Consider the following 15,540-nt stretch of genomic DNA (forward strand, 5'->3'; position numbering starts at 1 on the left):
TTGTTTTTGCTTTTGGTGTCAGATTCAAAAAATCATCTCCATGACCTATGCCAAGGAGCTTGCCACCTATGTTTTCTTCTAGGACAAGGACGTTCAAGTATTTAATCCATTTTGAGTTAATTTTTGTGTATGGTGTAAGACCATGGTCCAGTTTTCCCAACACCATTTATTGAAGAGACTGTCCTTTCCCCATTGTCTATCCTTGGCTCCTTTGTTGTAAATTCATTGAGAATATATTTGTGGGTTTATTTCTGGGCTCTCTGTTCTATTGATCTATGTGTCTGTTTTTAAGCTCATGCTACACTGTTATAATTACTATAGATTTGTAATACAGTGTAAAATCAGGAAGCAGGATGCCTCAAGCTTTGCTCTTCTTTTTCTAGATTGCTTTGCCTATTTGTGGTATGTGTGTGTGTGTATGAGTGTGATTCCACACAAATTTTAGGATTATTTATTTCTTCGAAAAACTCCATTAGAATTTTGATAGGGATTGCATGGAATATGTAGATTATTTGGGGTAGTGTGGACATTTTAACAGTACTGATTCTTCCAATCTAGGAGCTCAGATTGTTCCGTTTATTGGTGTCTCCTTCAATTCCTCTCATTAAATCTCTTGGAATTTCCAACATACAGATTTCTCACTCGCTTGGTTCATTTACTCCTTGGTATTTTAGTTTTTTTGATGCAGTTGTGAATGTTCTTGATTTCTCTTTCTGATTGTTATTGAAACTAACTTTCGGGGCGCCTGGGTGGCTCAGTCAGTTGAGCGTCCGACTTCGGCTCAGGTCATGATCTCGCAATCCGTGGGTTCAAGCCCCGCGTCGGGCTCTGTGCTGACTGCTCAGAGCCTGGAGCCTGTTTCAGATTCTGTGTCTCCCTCTCTCTCTGACCCCCCCCCGTTCATGCTCTGTCTCTGTCTCAAAAATAAATAAACATTAAAAAAAAAATTAAAAAAAAAAGAAACTAACTTTCATGTTTCATGGAATAACTTTCATGGTTCATGTTTCATGTTACTAAGTAACATGCAACAGATTTTTGTGAATTTATTTTGTATCCTGCCATTTCTGAATGTATTAGTGCTTATAAAAAATTTTTTTAACGTTTATTTATTTTTGAGAGACAGAGACAGAGAGTGAGCAGGGAAGGGGCAGAGAGAGAGGGAGACACAGAATCTGAAGCAGGCTCCAGGCTCTGAGCTGTCAACATAGAGCCCGAAGCGGGGCTCGAACCTTCGAGCCGTGAGATCGTGACCTGAGCTGAAGCTGGATGCTTAACTGACGGAGGCACCCAGGTGCCCCTGAATTTATTAGTTCTAACAGTATTTTGATGGAGTCTTTAGAGTTTTCTATATATAATCTCATGTCATCTGCAAAGAATGAAAGTTTAACTTGTTTCCAATTTGGATGCATTTTATTTCTTCTTTCTCTTGCCTAATTGCTCTGGCTAGAACTTCCAATACTATGTTAAATAGATGTGGTGAGAGTGGGCATTGCTGTCTTGTTCCTGATCTTATGGGAAGGCTTTCCACTTTTCACTGCTGAGTAGGTTAGCTGTGGCTTGTCATATATGGCCTTACCAAAAGCAAAAGCAACAAAAGCAAAAATAAACAAGTGGGACTATATCAAACTGAAAATCTCCTGCACAGCAAAGAAAACCATCAACAAAATGAAAAAGCAACCTACTGAATAGGAGAAAATATTTGCAAATCATGTATCTGAAAAGGGGTTAATGTCCAAAATATATAAAGAACTCCTATAACTCAATAGCAGAAAAATAAACAATCTGATTAAAAATGGGCAGAAGGAGGGGCGCCTGGGTGCCTCTGTCGGTTAAGCGTCCGACTTCGGCTCAGGTCATGGTCTCACGGTCTGACAGCTTGATCTCAGGGTTGTGAGCTTGAGCCCCACACTGGGTGTAGATTCTACTTAAATGAATAAATAAGAATTTTTAAAAATAGAAGAATATCTGAACAGACATTTTTCCAAAGAAGACATCCAGATGGCCAACAGACACATGGAAAGACGCTCAGCACCACTCATCACCAGGGAAATACAGTGCTTGCTTTCGCAGCACTTATAGTAAAATTGGAACAATCATCAGGGAAATGCAAATCCAAACCACAATAAGATAGCACCTAACACCTGTTAGAATGGCTATTATTGAAAAGATAAGAAATAACAAGTACTGGTGAGAATGTGGGGAAAAGAGAACCCTCGTGCACTGTTGGTGGCAAGGTAAATTGGTGTAGTCACTGTGAAAAACAGTATGGAGATCCCTCAAAAAATTAAAAATAGAATTACCATATGATCCAGAAATTCCACTTTTGGGTATTTATGCAAAGCAAATGAAAATACTAACTCAAAAAGACATATGCACCCCCATGTTCATCGCAGCGTTATTTACAATAGTCAAGATATGGAAGCAACCTAAGTTTCCATCAACAGATGAATGTATATAGAAGATGTGGCCCATATCTAGGATGGAATATGATTCAGCCATAAAAAAAAAAAAGAATGAAATCTTGCAACAACATAACCATGGATAGATATCGAGGGCACCATGTGTGAAATAAGCCAAACAGAGAAAGACAAATACCAAGATGATCTCTCTTACATGTGGAATCTAAAACAGGGAAAAAAAAAAAGATACAGAGAACAGATTGACGATTGTCAGAGGCAGGGGATAGGAGAAGTGGGTAAAGGGGGTCAAAGGGTAAAAAAGAAAAGAAAAGAAAAAATAACGTTAAGATAAAACATGTGACAATAACAGCAAAAATATATATAAATTTATTCTATGAATTGTATGTTTCTATTATAAAACTTTAAATATTTGAGACTGGCAACTTACTGCCATGTGCCTCTGGAAATTTACTTGAAATTATAGATCTTAGTTTCCTTATTTATAGAATGGGATAATGATATCAAGCCTTCCTTGTGAAGGATTAAGTGAGATAATATACATAAAGTGCCCAGCACAGTGCCTGACCCATGGTAGGTTCTCAACAAATGACTTATTGTGTTTGAGAAGTTTGGGATGGCAGTGTGTCTCAGGGCACAGGGCAAGGAACATGTGAGGAGGGAGAGGTTTTATACATTTGTTCAAATGCCATTTGGATGTAAGAACTGAGGAGAGGACATGGAAAGTAAGATCAGAAGAATTGGCAGAAATCAAATAAAGGTGGTTCTTACCCAAAATTCTGGAAATGTGGACATGGGCACACTTATTTATTAAGTACCTAGATTTCATGGGTCCATGGGAAAAGATTACAATAAACTATATGGACAGGGCATTAAGAGGAAAAAAAAAAAAGTCTTGCCAGGGAGATGGTAAAGGGTCAAATCTCAGGGAAGCTGAAATGGAGCATCCATATTTTCCTTGGAGTCCTACATTTGCATAAATTCCCACAGTCCCCCAAATGTCCCACTGTCATGCAAAGAGACTCTCCCAAGCACCTCAATTTAATTTTGATTGTACTTTGTGTTTTCAAGCCCCCCTTGGTCAATTCATCATGTTTCCTCAGCATATGACCAAGCATTGGCGTGGACCACTTAAACAAACAGCTCACCGTAAGCAGAGAAAGACTAAGATTTACGCTAGGCTTTGACAAAATGCCAGTGGGACAGGTACTACTTAGGGAGTTCTTGTAGAGAAAAGCGTACAGTATCCTTTATTTGGTCCCCAAGAGATGACAATGAAGATAGTCCTCTGGCCTTTGAGAAATAAACCAAATCGATTTCTTGGCACTATGTGAATTTTCTTTTTCTCTTCATTCACAGAACTTAAGAGGCATCCCCCTAGAAAGAAAAAAAGAAAAAGAAAAAGAAAAAACATAGTATGACCTCATGGAACAATTTTCGTCTCCTTTACAGCCCTTAACTCCATCTGTATCATTTGTAGAGTGAGACCACGTCTGTTTTCTGTTCACTGTGATGTCCGAGGCACTTGAGGACAGAGCAGGAGCATAGCAGGTGCTCAGTAAGTATCTCTTGAGTCAATGAATGATCACGAAGGTGGCCACAAAAGAAACATTCCTTCAGCTACCCATAGTTTGAGAAATAGCTCACATGTGCCCAAAGTAAACACCACATATACATATCAGACGCCTGATATCTGACTAGGCATAGACATCCAGGTTTTCATCAGCACTGCCCAAAGCCTGAATCACAGTTTTCCCATGGCCTCTTGTCTGAAGCCTCAGCTCTGCCCATGGTGAGCCCCATGGTCAAGAAGGTGGGTTCTGGTGCAGCCCAGAGCATTTGAGGCTTCTATGGCCTTCTGACCACCCAAGCATTCTGCAGAGACTCTGTTCAGAACGGACAGAATTGTGACTCATCTCAGACAAGGCCCTTGAAGCCTGGAACGAGGGAAAATAGCCAACTCACCCAAGAGAACAGGAGGAACTTTTCAGCCGGGGCCACAGAACCCCCAGGGGGTGGTCCAGGGGCTGCCCAGCACCAGTGGCGATATCCCCAGCTGGGAACAATGTGGCTCCACACCTCAGCTACCTTTCTGACTCTGGCTTCCCAGTGGTGAGGCTTTTATTAAATTTGGGATTACCATGTGTAAAGCACAGTCTGAATTTTGTTTGCTCTGCCATGTAACTTGCCTTTCCAAACACGCAGCCAGAGCTGTAGTTAATCTACTGACCACAGGCTTAATCGGCAGGTGGCCACGAGGCCCCACCAAATTCCTCCTGACCCTTTGTTACCTGGCCTGGAAGGCAGAGACCCCTTGTTTGGGAAGTGTTTCTCCTCCCCCCGAACATTTTCAGTATTAGGAGTCTTTTGTCACCATAAATCTGAAGCAGGGGATTATGACGGGCAGGCTGTCACCCAGATTGTTTCTTGCAGGGGATAATGGGACAAGTTTGCGGGCCGGCCTAATGAAACCTTTATTCAGGGGACAATACCATTTCCATTAAGCTTAAAGCTCAAGCCTTAACAATGCCTCAGAACAAACCCAATTTGAATATTTAATTTGGGATGGAAGGGACTGAGTAAACACCCTCTCTCCCCTCAGCCCCTTTCTGGAGACCCCTTGCAGCAAAATCTGAGGAAGATTCCCGAGTTGTTAATGCCAGCTTAGCAGCTGTTGCTGCCAACCTCAAATGTAGAAAAATCCAAATCTTTAATATTCAATTGACATCAAAGAATGTTCTTTAGTCCTCACCCCCCCATTCCCTCCCCTCCTCCCACAAAAAATCAGGAAGGGAATGCTAATCATATAAGTGACCAACTAAAGCTGTCTGTTCTGAGCCTTACAGACTTTTGGGTGAGAGCTCTCCCCACCCCAAGTGCCCACAACCCACGACCAAGCCCCAAGGTCCTCTGAGAATTGTGCCCTGCCTCAAACCCTGCCCAATTCCTCCTTCTTTGCTTCTTCAAAGAGAATCTCTAAGAGAAAGAAATACCTAAATATGCTTGATCATTTTTTTAAATGGCTATACTGACGTCAAATACACGGTAAGAGAGTGGAATTTTCTGTGTCTTCCTCCTCTACCTGGCAACCAGGCAGCGAGGCAACAGGCACTTGAGAGATGGGGTTGTGTGTGGGCTCCCTGTGCTGAGAGGAGAATACCCAAGAATAATTTCTCTGTGGGATCGCTGGTAGTTTTCCTGTCCCTACCCATGGCACGTCCGTGGATCCTTGGTCTCCTTTTCGCCTCTTGCTTCCTGGGGGAGACACCTTTTGTTCTAGCCAGTTTAGGCGGTGGCTCTATTTCCTCAGCTCTTCTGTTTTCCTCAATTTTCATAGTCTCTACCTATAGCAGAGGTGATGAGAAGCCACTGAATCACACTGTGAGGGGTGAATCATCATCCTGACACAGTTGATTTCTCCGTCAAAAACGTGGCTTCTGCCTTGCCCGTGACGAACAGAAGGGAACACAGAGAAGGAATGTCTCTGGCACTGCTGACCTGGTGGCTTTTGAGCCTAGTCTCGGCCCAGGTGAGCAGGCCACAAGTGACTTCACGTGGGAGCAACCGCTGTGGCCACAGTGTTGGATGTCGTCTGAAAAATTCGAACCGAGTTGCCAACATCCATTCCGGGCGATAGCAGTCAAATCCCTAGACAAAGAACGCATCTCAGACTGGCCACCGGGACCAACTAGCCATGGGCTACCACTTGGAGTCCTGGGATCCAGAGTCCAAAGAAACTTCCCTTGCAGGCCGGTTGTGTGTGTGTGTGTGTGTGTGTGTGTGTGTGTGAATGAAGGCTTGGCACCCGACTTTTGAGAGGTGGCTAACCTCTAATCTGTCTGTGGTTTGGGCCCTCATCTGGCCAAATCATGTGCTTCACAGCCCCCGCAGGGCTCCTTGCTCAGACATGGCTCTCCGATGTCGATTCGCTTCAACAACTCCATCAGTCTAACAACCAGGCACCGGTGACACCACTCTTCCTTTCCTCTGCCTTCAGATTAACCGCTAAACCTTCTTCCTAGGTGAGCCTTTCCTCTGGACAATGGTCTCACAGGCCGAACGGCCAGGGTTCATCTGGGCCCATCATTCCCTCAGCAGAAATGGTACCAGGCCAGAGATGGTCGGTCATTTCACCTGTCTGAGCCTCAGTCTTCTCGTCTACAACAAGGGGGATAATAACAACAAGGTCAGAGGAATGCTGTGAAGATAAAATGTGGCAACAACGCAGAGCACTTAGCACAATGCCTGGCACTCGGTAAGTGCTCGGTGAATGTGAGCGGCTGCTACCGTTTCCCTTGGGTCTTCAAATCCTCGATGGAGGTTTTCTTTCCTTTAAATAGTCCCATGGGGGCACCTGGGTGGCTCAGTTGCTTGAGCGTCCGACTTTGGCTCAGGTCATGATCTCACGGCCCGTGAGTTCGAGCCCCACGTCGGGCTCTGTGCTGACAGCTCAGATCCTGGAGCCTGCCTCAGATTCTGTGTCTCCCTTTCTCTCTGCAACCTCCCCAGCTCGCACTATCTCAAAAATAAATAAACATAAAAAAAAAAAGTCCCATGGTTGTAGGGCATGTGATCGCGGACGACAACTCTTAGAGGTTTCTGTTGGGAAGTGTGTGACATTTCTGCCAATTCCTGAATGTAGCCAAGCAAAGAGGGTGGAGTTGGGGCCAGAGATGTCCTGGGCCAGTTCTTGTCCAGCCGCCTTCCTCCAGCCTTCCCGTCCATCAACTACTACCTGCCAGATGCTGGGATGCCTCAGTGAATGAGACACCGCTCCCTGCTCGCATGGGTCAGTGCACCGGCCCTGGGGCTCTCAGGGGCCGGGCTAAGGTCCTGCGGTCGTCACACGCCAAAGACAGACCTGGAGCTCTGCTTCCATGTCTGCGACCCGCAGCGCAGGAATATTTTCACTCCAGCTCCTTACAAAAGTCACACCAGGTCAGCAGTCTTGATGGTCTCCCACTGCTCCCAGCTGGAGTCCAGCCCTCTTGGCCAGATGGATTCTCTCTGCTGACTCTCCAGGCCTCAGCCGGCTCCCTGTTTTCTCCCCTCACCTGTCACCTCCTTCCCGAATGACTATAACAGCTTCTCCTGGTACCTTCCACTTCCCCTCTTACACCCCCCTCTTCTCCTCGCAGCAGCAACAGAGAAATCAAGATCATGTCACTCTTTCAGATCCTGCAGTAGCCTCCCACTGAAATAAAATTCAGCTTCTCCTCCGTGGCCTACAAAGTCCCATACGTTCCTTGCCTCACACCATGCACTTCACTTGTGCCCTGAGCTCCATCCGCCCTGGCTCTGCAGATTTGCTCCTGCCTCAGGGCCTTTGTACTTGTTGTTGCCTCTGCCTGGAATTCTCTTCTTCTCAATCTCCAAAGCTTGGCTCTTTCTTGTCATTTAGGTTTCAACTAAAATGATGCCTCCTTCAAGAGAGCTTCCTTGACCTTGTATCTAAAGGAGGCCCAGTCACTTTCTAAAATAGCAACTCATCTTCTTGTCTTCACCAGACCTGTCCTGATTTGAGCCAGTCTTATTTGTGTGCCTGTAGATTGCCTTTCTCCCCCACACAGGAATGCTGCTCCACGAGAGCAGGGAATTTGTCGATCTGGTTTGCAATTCTCCCTTGTGTGCCTGGCCCCTGTTAGGCTTTGATGAGCCTCAGGCACCGCTCCCTGCTGGATGGGATGAGTGAATCTGTACCTCAGTCAACCCCACCATCCTGCCGAGTCAAACGTTTTCCGAAATCTTCCGCTGGGCCTTAGCTCATGAGCTGCCCTCCCTGGCAGGGCTTCCCCTTCCACCGCCACCACCTCGAGGCCTGCCGCGAACCTGGCCTCCTCTTGCATGGCGCTCCTGCTCCCCCCTTTGGTCTCTAGTAACCCTTATGCCAGTCCTTTCCCATGCATCTGCATTATTTGAGGACCGTGGGCCTCATTCTCTTATTCCTGTGCACATGCAGTCAGGTGTCCACACTGTCGAGTCAGGACAGCCCTCCTGGCCCTAGGTAACATCGTGAAGCTGACGAGTGGATCCTCCCATTTCGGTTCCTCCCCCAGGTCTCGGGGCCCCTTTCCTTCCCCTAGGTTCCCAGGGTCCTCTCCTCACCCACCTCACCCATTTCACTTCCCCATCCCCACTAAGGCCTGTTCTCAGATATTTCACACCAAGGACCATGAGAGTGTCCACTCTGCCCAGAGAAGCCTCATTTTAACAGCACCCCCTGCCTTGAGCTAAGGGGAAGATGTTCTGTTGGTGGAATTTCAGTATCAATGACTCGTTTCTTTCCCACCCAAGAGCTGTGTTGAGCTCAGTGGGGCCTTATGATCAGGACAGAGGCTAGTCTCTGACCTCCTTGGGTTTTCCCCTTAGTACCCCCAAGTGCTGGATGCCTAGAAAACAGTATGAATGAATGAACTCTTCTATCCTGGGAGTTATGTCCACAGAAAGGATACAAATGAGCTCCTAGTCATATAGACTCATCCTGTCTGGTCACTGCCACCTCGGACTCTGAGCATATCAGAGGATGTTAGGCAGGTCCACCTGGGGGGCCAAGGAGGCATCAGGATATGAAGACCCCTGTTCCCAGGTTCTTGCAGATCATGAAGCTGGGGTTGGAGTGTGTGGAGGTCCCATCCCATCCATGGTCTGTCCTCCCACACCGCCACATATCCCCAGCCAAGTGTGGCAAAGCGGCTTACATTCCCAACGCAGTGGGTTCAGATTTTTAGGCTGACCAACCATATCCTCACCCGAAATCAGGCTACTTGCAGGTCAAGCACAGACTTTGAATTGGTTTGTTCCTCCTTCCTCATGGTCACTTGCGTCCCCGGTCCACACTGCCGTTTTCGTCCCCCAAGACCGCAGCGTGACAGAAGCCTCCTGATTGGAATCTCCACTTCCTCCAAACTGTCCTCCGTCCAGCATCCGGGGTGAGCTTTCAAAAATATACATCTGATTATGTCATTCTCACTACCCCAAACCATTCAGTGGCTGCTCATCAGACTCCAGATAAAATCCAAACTCACGAAGTCCTGCACAGTCTGGCCCTCACACATCCCACGACCCTCCTCCCAAGGCCCCAGCTCCACTGGCCTCCCTTTCGCTCTTCAGAGGCCACAGCTCCAGCCTACCTTGGGGCCTGCCTTCCACATTCCCTCCCTCTGAGCTCCTCGGCCCCACCATCACTGCTTTGCAGGAATGTCCCTTCTCACAATTGAGACCCTCGGGGCTTTCTCCCATCCATCCTGTCTGAAGTAAGTCTCTCTATGATTCTCTACCAATAGGACCCTATCGGGTTTTCATAGAATTTATCACAACTCATAATTATTCCATAAATGCACTGGCACCTTTACTGTTTAGAGTGCAAGCTATGTGTGGACAGCAGTTCTGTCTTTCTCACTAGACCCCAGCATAGAATGGGGTCTTTTTGTTCACTATTAGATCCCCAGCACCTAACAGGGTGACCAGTACCCAATAAGCATTTATAGATAAATGGATAAAAATGAAGACTCAAGGGTCCCCATTGCTCCTTTCTTTCCCCCCAGATTCAGCCTGCAACAGAGCAAGGTAGGATCCTGGGGTTATTCCAGAGCCCCACCAGGCTAAGTCTACTTAGAAGTACTAAGTATTCTCAGGGTGTTGGGGTGGCTCGGTAGGTTAAGCATCTGACTTCGACTTAGGTCATGATCTCATGGTTCACGAGTTCCAGCCCCATGTCGGGCTCTGTGCTAACAGCCCAGGACCTGGAACCTGCTTCCAATTCTGTGTCTCCCTCTCTCTCTGCCCCTCACCTGCTCCCGCTCTTTCTCTCTCAAAAATAAACGTCAAAAAAAAATTTCCTCTCTCTCTCAAAAATAAATAAAAACACTAAAAAAAGTTAAGAACGACTAAATATTCTCTAGGACCAAGCTAATGCGGAACAAGTTTTTCTTGGCAACATCAGAGAATTCCAGTTCCCTGAGGTGATGAACATCTCTGGCCCTGATTGATAATGGAATGTTTTGATCTTGAATCCTTCAGAATTTAGTGTAAAATGGGAAATTAAATGATCTTGTTCAGAGAGGAGGAAAGTGACGCCCAGGGAGTGGGTAGCTTGCCTGAAATCACCAGTTTGTTACTGGAAGAGCATGGGCCAGCATCTAGTTATCCTAACCCTGACTCCATTGTTCTTTCTCCCATAGCTTATTTTCTCTTGTGTCTTCTCCTAGGAGCCTGAGAGTGGTTTGCCGGTGGCACTTGCTGGCCTTCTGATGGGTGAGTGAGGCCCGTGTGGCCGGTATCCTCTTTTAGTATTTTCAAAATGCTAGTCACCATGTGACTCAACACATTTTAGGCAAAACATTATCTCAAAAGTTTTGGTACCTCAAGGTACACTTAAGAAAAGTACTTCAGGGGCGCCTGCATGGCTCGGTCGGTTAGGCGGCCGACTTTGGCTCAGGTCATGATCTCACGGTCCGTGAGTTTGAGCCCCTGCGTCGGGCTCTGTGCTGACGGCTCAGAGCCTGGAGCCCGCTTCCGATTCTGTGTTTCCCTCTCTCTGACCCTCCCCCGTTCATGCTCTGTCTCTCTCTGTCTCAAAAATAAATAAACGTTAAAAAAAAAAAAAAAAGAAAAGAAAAGTACTTCAGGGAGGGGTGCCTGGGTGGCTCAGTCAGTTAAGTGTCTGACTTTAGCTCAGGGCATGATCTCATGGTTCATGGGTTCGAGCCCCACATCGAGCTCAGTACTAACAGTGCAGAGCCTGCTTGGGATTCTCTCTCTCTCTCTCTCTCTCTCTCTCTCTCTCTCGCTCTCTGCCCCTCCCCCACTCCCCTGCTCACTCTCTCTCTCTCCCAAAATAAATAAATAAACTTAAAAACAAAAAAAGAAAAGTGCTTCAGAGAGAAAAGACCAAGGATTATATCTGTTATCCCTTGCTGTGTAGCAAACTGACATAAACTTTAGTTGCTTAAAACCACCATTTAGGGGGTGCCTGGGTGGCTCAGTTGGTTAAGTGTCCGACTCTTGTGTTCAGCTCGGGTCATGGTCTCATGGTTTCTGGGATGGAGCTCTGCATTGGTTTGTCTAGTCTGGCGGGGGGGGGGGGGGGGGAGGGCAGAAAAGGAAGCTGAGGCTAGACATAGACCCCCAGCTGTGAGGTGGGGTGGGGGGGACACTAAAAGCCAGCTGGCGGTCCTGAGGCCTCTGTCCTGCAGCCCAGGGGGTCCTACTGAAATGGACTGACCCAGAGTATCTGAGAATCGAGGATACACCTCAACTTGTGAGCTGTGAGCTGCCTCCTTCTGGTTAGCTCTTGGCATCAGGAGATGCCACTTATATAAATGGTTTGGCCAAGAAAGAGACAGAGAGGGTGCATTCCACTCAAAACACAGGCGGGTCAGGGCTGTGCCCTCTGCTCCTAAAAATAAAGCCTATAAAGGAAAATGAAGGCTAATGTACCTGGAGATGAAACCATAGGTCAGGTGGGCAAAGCTTTTAAAAGTCGTGTTTTCTGCGCTGGGAACAGCATGGTGACATTCCCCCCCCCTCCCCCCGAAGCTCAAGGAGAGCCGCCCACAGGAGGCAGATGCCACATCAAGAGATGAACTGAGCTCACTTTCCAACCCTGACAGACACGTGCTAAGCTTCCAAATTTCTCACATTGCCCGGCTGCAAACAAACAAACAAACAAACAATCAGAATTCAATTTAAAAAGCGGTGTGCCTACTCGAGGTTGAGCAGGCGGTTTCCCCTCCCAGTGTTTGCACATCCCTCCGCCAAGCCTCCCCTGCGGACCTGGCCTAGGATGGCGAGGTGACAGCGCCCACCCCGAAGGCACAGGGGCTTCCAAACGAGGTGAGGGAGGGACGCTGCTCTGAGGCCTTTTTCTTGTATTTCCAGACAAATTAAAAACCTCCTTAGCAGCCATTCATTCCGAGGAGGCCTCTTCCTTCCTCCACAGGGGGGCTGCTGTGTTGGAAGGAGATCGGATTCTGGGAGGCTGGGCCTCCCGGGGCTCTCGAGGAGGGGGAGCCCACAAGAATGGAAAGAGGGAGGCCCCAACCCTGAAGAGATTGGCAGGCAGGGAGTGGGGGCAAAGTGCGGCCCAGGTCACTGGGAAAAAAGAAATCTCAGAGTAAGGGAGTGGGGGAAAGTTCCACTTCCAGCCTAATTATGAAAGAAGCCTGGGTAGAGAGGGGCGGGAGAGCCCGAAGGAGCGAGAAAGGGGAAGTGAGACGTTGCGGAGAGCAGAAAAGAAATTCTCAGGGGGCACCGGCTATTGAAGGAGCACAGGCAGGGAAAGGTGTCGCCTCTTCAAACAGGGGCCGGCTAATAACTGATTTCGAGAGACCTGGAAACACATTTGCCTGGGACTCCCAAAGAGGGAGGGCAAAATGCCCTATTAAGGGTGGGACGAATTGATTTGCCAAAGAACAGCACCATTTCCTCCAAATGCCCTCTGCAGTCCTCCTTAATCTGCCTTGGAGGCGGCAGGTGACCTCTGCACAGGCTCCTGGAGGCGCCTTTGTTCTGGGGCATTCTGCAGCGGCTCCGCCCCCACCCCTTGCACCTGGGCAGCAGACTCAAAATGCACTTGTCCACCCTGGGCTGGCTGGCTCGAGGGGAGGGATGGGCGGATGCCTTTGTATGTGAAACGCCACGAGTCCTCCAACTCTTGTTTTCTCTTCAGCTTGACACATTCGCTGATGGTTTTCCTGTTCCCTCTGACAGCCACAGAGACCTACTGGGGGAGGGAGGGGGAGGAGTTTCGCCTGCAAGACCGTATCTGGTTAGGACAAGTTTGTGATGGGGACTACCCAAACCGGCAGACCCTCGCTATTCACGGCGAGAGCCCCGCCGTTCAGAAACTCGGCTCGGCCCCAGAGTCCCAGGTGTTCCCCGCGGAGTCCTAATCCCATCCCTCCGAGGTTTGCTAATTGAATTGTGTAATGGTCCACACCCGAGACATTCCCTTAACTATCTTTAGGACAGTACTTAGCTTAAAAGAAGGACTAATAAGAGTACTAAGACGGGGACTTAGACATTGAAAGCTTTTGTCGTGTCTAAAACATCTGAGTCAAGCAGAAGCAAACCGGAGGGGGCGGGGGAAGACCTCCAAGTTAGAAAAAGCAACAAGAAGTAATTAAAGTTCTTGCTAAGTGAGTCTGAAATATGTATTGAGCCCTTGTAAATTAAATGCCCTGGGTTTTTAAAGAGCGATTTCCCCAAACATCTATTATTCACATCAGTAGGACAGACGGTAAGCCACTGTAAGATTTATAGAAACTAAAAGACTTCCTCTGCTAAAGGTTAATGAAAGTGTAATCGGAATCATGAAATCTTTATGTGTCGCTTCAGTTTACACCGAGGGCTCATTAAGGATGCGTTTGGGTCGGCAGGTGACGTCACAGCGGGTATTTACATGGGCGGGGCCAGGCTGCCCGGCATGTAATTCTTTAAAAATATAAAAGCCTCCCTTTCCCTCTGTGTCTCCAGCTGTAACAACTTCACTGACTGTCTTGGTTCCACCCCGAGGATTTCGTGGATAGAACACGTTAGAGGGAATCAGGAAGCAGAGAAAAGGTCACGAATAAGCACCTCAGGAACAATGAAAGCTTTTCTCTATGCAGCAGTGGGAGAGTTGCTAGAAAAACTGGAAAGGTATTAATCAGAAGTGGCTATAAATCCTCTGGAGTTTTGCTCTTATAAAACTCCTCAGAGAAAGTCTTGAAGGAAATGCAGGTCAAAGCCCAAAAAAGCTCTTGATCAGAGATTGCTGGAGGAAAATCTTCCCAGACGCCTTTAATAGGCAGCAATCACCCCAGGAGTGGGGAAGCCAAGTACGCTTGAAACATGGTTGCAATTCCTAATAGGTCTTGTCACACTTAAGGCACCGCGAGCTCCATCCAACGAACAGCTGAAGCTAGCTGGCGATTCATAAAGCCAACAGTTTAAAGTTTATTATGATGAAAGCACTTAATGACAGCCATCGCTAGGGGCCCATCATTTATAAAGCTGTACCGAGTATTAGGCATGTAGCATGACCACCAATTTTATGTCACAATTGCTACCATAAAATGACCTTTGGTGATTTTTGCTGCATGTGGTGGACAGCTCTTCCTTCACATTAGTGCTCTGTGGCTTTCTTTGCAGACTATTATGCTGTCTGAAGCTTATTTGGCACTGTCGTGAGCCTCAACCCTTGTTATTACCCCGAAGGCCTGTCTAAAAAAAAAAAAAAAAGCCAAAAAATCCCCACAAAACAACAACAAAAAAACCTTCATGCTCTATTACTCCACTCCAGTAATTTACAGTTCTTACCAGCCTTGGTTGGTGTAATATTTTAATGCAAATATGCTATACCGTTGCATTTTATTTAAAAAGAAAAAAACAAGTTCCCACGCTTGTGGCTAGGGCAATATCCGTATGATAGGAATTCACTGAAATCAGCCTCTGATTTCCTGGTCAAGTCTCACTGAACGGGCACTCTTTTCCCTGGTGGGTTAGAACCCCTCCAAAGGAAGGGGAAAAAAAAAAGGTTAATTAAACTTCCCTTGAGATTTTTTTTTTTTTAAAAAGATCCCATGTGTGATAAACCCACCTAAGGCAGAAACACCAATTCTTATTTCCTTACATCCCATCCCATTGCAAATTTACATCTGAGTAACATTATTTAATTAGGATTCCATTTTCCAACCTGCTTTGTGTAGTTCAAAAGTGTTTGAATACACGGCCACTTTACTGCTCTGATGTAAAACGCTGCTGAAAAAGTGGTCTGTCCATGCTACACCACCTTTAAATTGTATATATAATTTTATAAATGATATAAAATCTGCTTCTAGTCCCTGAAAACACACGCACACGCACACGCACGCACACACACAAGCATGGCACGCTGCAATTTTGGAAAGATTTAAAATATGTGATTTCTGCTGGTACCTACTGTATTGGGTTTTATATAAAGCTTTTTTCAATAAGGTAAATTGTTACATGACAAACTCATCTTCCACCATTATCATCTGCTGTTTGTGTTTAACAACAGGAGTGCCGCTCTAACAAAACTGTTGTAATGGCTGTACAAATTACTCAGCTGAAAGCTTTTCACCAAACAAAACAGTATTAATCAGCAGTTCTTATGAAGGTG

This window comes from Neofelis nebulosa, chromosome 9 (genome assembly GCF_028018385.1).
Source record: "Neofelis nebulosa isolate mNeoNeb1 chromosome 9, mNeoNeb1.pri, whole genome shotgun sequence".
Classification (NCBI taxonomy): Eukaryota; Metazoa; Chordata; class Mammalia; order Carnivora; family Felidae; genus Neofelis; species Neofelis nebulosa.